The sequence below is a fragment of the Acomys russatus genome, chromosome 31 (assembly GCF_903995435.1).
Source record: "Acomys russatus chromosome 31, mAcoRus1.1, whole genome shotgun sequence".
Classification (NCBI taxonomy): domain Eukaryota; kingdom Metazoa; phylum Chordata; class Mammalia; order Rodentia; family Muridae; genus Acomys; species Acomys russatus.
Window position 1 is genome coordinate 33,934,189 of NC_067167.1, and position 3,731 is coordinate 33,937,919.

The following is a 3,731-nucleotide window of genomic DNA, read 5'->3' on the forward strand; positions in this document are numbered from 1 at the left end:
AGCGCAGATAGAAATTATTAGAAGTAGATGGCATGGGATTTGGGCAGAGAGGTATAGAAGGTGGTTTAGAGGATTAGAATCAACTGTGCCCAGGTGAGCCAAGGTTATTTTAAAATGTAACAGGTGTCTGTCTTTCATTGATTGTTAGTGGGTTAGAAAATACTGCCACAAAAATAATTATAGGCCTAGTGACAAACATTTATGAGGATGTATTTCTAAATTAATTGTAACAGAGTCCTCAAGGGATAACTGTACCGCAAAAGTTTTCTGTGCCTCAGGTACTTACTCAGTAACACATCCCAATAGTCTCTGTCCACTCATTTTCTTCTCTTTTAGTTTTTCACATTCTGGGAGGTCAACCATGAGATCATGAAAATGGGAGACTCAGAGTAGACTCTGTGTAATAAAGTCATGCACTTTCTCTGCCCAGCTAAGGAGGTAATTTCATATTTCCATAGTAATGTTTCGCAAATACAGCACATTGTATTATATGATCTGTGTTAAGGCTTGTTTTTCCTTCCTCATGTTTCCAAGCCTGTTTTTCTACAACAGAGACATAATTCTTTCTCTCTTGAAGACAAATTTGCTCAAAACTTTTTCTGATTTTGTTTATGACTCATTGTGTCCTAGGTACCTCTGTTTTTCTTTTATTTTGTTTTGTTTTGTTTCGTTTTTACTTTCCAGTTGCTGTGATCTATAGACAAACTAACAACAACAACAACAAAGAGCACTCAGATGTTATCTTTCTTCAAGTTCTTTCAGGAGTTGTTTTCTATGTATCATATTATTTAGGCTATAGAAATATAAATCCAAAAAATGTGTTAAATTGCAAGGATGTTCTGCTAACATATTTTAATAATATGTTCATTCTGTATGTTTTTGTATGCTTGATTGCTATTTCAGTTGAGAAATGTAATATTGATTGCCAGATTATAAATTTTGGAAAGAGCCAACAGGAACACTGGTGAGAATTACTGGAGGTTCAAAGCCCAAGGGAGGTGAGACTTTCCATGATTTATACACTATATGAAATTGGCCAGAACTGTCCCTAATGGCAGAGAAACCAAGGTGGCAACATCTGGAAAGAGCTGTTTATATCTTGTCTACAATCAGAATGAGAGAAAAAAATAAATAGATGCAGTTGCCTAATTACCTTTCCTCATTTTATACTCCAGGATCTCCTCCAGGGCATGTTGTCACCCACAGTGTGCCTCAACTGGCATACCCAGAAGCCAGTCTTACAAGGGATTCTAGGTCTCATCAAGTTGTCAGCTAAGTCTAATTATCATAGCAGACACCGCTGTCCCCCTTTGTCATTTTCTGCAGCCATTGTCAACCCCACGGTATTCATAAACATCACGGTTGATGGTCAGCCCTTGGTCCACATCTCCTTCGAGCCCTTTGCAGAAGAAGTTCCAAAGACAGCAGAAAACTTTCGTGCTCTGAGCACTGGAGAGAGAGGATTTGGATATAAGGCTTCCTCTTTTCACAGAATTATTCCAGGATTCATGTGCCTGGTTGGTGATTTCACACGCCATAATGGCACTGGCGGCAGGTCCATCTATGGGGAGGAATTTGAGGATGAGAACTTCATCCTGAAGCACACAGGTCCTGGCATCTTGGCCATGGCAAATGCTGGACCAAACACAAATAGTTCCCACATTTTTATCTGCATTTCCAAGACTGAGTGGCTTGATGCCAAGCATGTGGTCTTTGGGAAGGTGGAAGAAGGCACGAGCATTGTGGAAGCTTTGGAGCACTTTGGTCCAGGAGTGGTATGACCAGCAAGAAGATCACCATTTCCGACTGGACAACTGTAATTCTTTTGACTTGCAGGCATCTTCCCCACCAGGCTATTCCTTCTGTAGCTCTGGAGAGCACCTCCACCTCATTTGCTCCCAGTACCCTGTAATCTCTGCTCTTACTAAAGTCTTTGGGTTCCATATTATCCTCATTCCTCTCCAAGTTTAGCTGGATTGCAGAATTAAGTTTATGATTATGAATAAAAAGTAAATAAGAAAAGAGAAAAAAGACTATCATGGTTCTGTGTGATCATTATCAGTGCATGTTTAGTAGCATGTTGTATGGCTTTTGTATGATTAGGACCTGGTAGAGCATCAGTGAAGCCACAGGACAAACACCAGGAATGGTAAGACAGTCAATTTGTAAGACATTCTCTCAGTGAGATAGTAAGGGAAAATTTTCCATGGAAGTCATTAACCTTCGGATATGAAAAAATAAAGTAGCTGTCTATATAAAACAGTAATGTTGTACTTTCATTTATCTCTCAATGTACGAACACATCAAATTAAAATATTACCTCTGCCCATTAAAACAAAGAACTAGTTTTGATAATGAAGTATTGTTTTTTTAAAAAATAAGTCTCATGCACATATCAGCAGGGCAGCTAAGGTGCTTGTCCTTACAAGCAAACAGAGCAGAGAAAATGATAATTGAAATATGATCTAAGGGTTAGTTTGAAGAAATACACATTAACACCTCTGTAGCTTTGCCTTTGCGTATGCATAGAAAAAAATCTCAAGGACATTATAAAACAAAATGAGCCTTCCATGCCATCTGAAATAAGTTCCATTTCAGTGCTAGAATAGAAAAAAAAAACACTGCAAATGGAACACAGCTGGAAAAAAACTATAGAAAGATGTGAAAGAATATTAAAATGGGCCTTTAATGTCACCGAGGTAATTACTTTTCTCATGAAATAAGTGCTGTACTTTCCTAGTAAAAGGAAAGGATGGCACTGTTTTTCCCTTTCATAGTGGAAACATGATTTATCACAGTTCATTTATGAGAGCCTCATATTTTCTTGTCATATTTTGACCATGATTTATTCAGAAAAAAATCACTTGTCAATTTAAGAGCACTGTGTGATCACACTCGTCTGTACATCTGCTAAAATTCATAACAATATGCTTGGAAATAATTAAAGTTGTTTGTCTTTTCCTCCCCCAAAACCAACTCCCCAAAAAGGAGAAAATGAGTCTTAGAATGAAGCAAATTCACACGATCTGGGAATTAATTTTATATTTTGACAAAGGAAGGGTTCCATTTTAGTTATATCTGAATTCATTATCCTTACATTTTCATTACTATATATCTTATGTCATTTTAGTATCATGTGAAAACTAAAGCCATTCCTCCTGAAACTGTTCATGGTTTTAAAATACATTTGTGGTCACATGGAGGATTTGTTCCTAAGATACATGAGAAAAATGTATCTTGTATCAGTTTAAACACTGTAGATTTGGTATATTCTCTTGTAGTCAGCTTCATGTCACTTCTCTTCTGCATTGTAAGGCCAAAAATCATTCCAAGTGTGTATATCTAGATTATCAGAAACGTCTTGGGAAGTCAAGATAATAAATATAATAAATTGCTAAAAGTAAAATTTTTCATAAAATAAGTATGATAAGGTTATATTTGTATAACTTTCATTTCCAGAGATGTAGAAGTATCACTGTAGAACTGTGGGCCTAATACTTGTTACATGTGTTTTATACTGCTAAGCTACATACAAATTATTAATAAAAAAGAAAGCAGAAATAAGAATTAATACTACTCACCAGTCAAAAATTGATATAGTCATCTTGGAGTATAATAAAGGAATCAGCTGCTGATAAACAAATTTGTTTTATGCTCCATTCTTACCTCTTTGAATCAAGTATAAGGCAATGGTTGCATATATTTGATAAAAACATGTTAATTAGCCTTCA

The 3,731-nt window shown here is 36.2% G+C and overlaps 1 pseudogene; it reads left to right on the forward strand.

The window, feature by feature from the left end:
* The first annotated feature begins 1,190 nt into the window (after positions 1 to 1,190).
* LOC127183625 (peptidyl-prolyl cis-trans isomerase A-like) lies at positions 1,191 to 1,912 on the forward strand (annotated as a pseudogene).
* Positions 1,913 to 3,731: the final 1,819 nt, after the last annotated feature.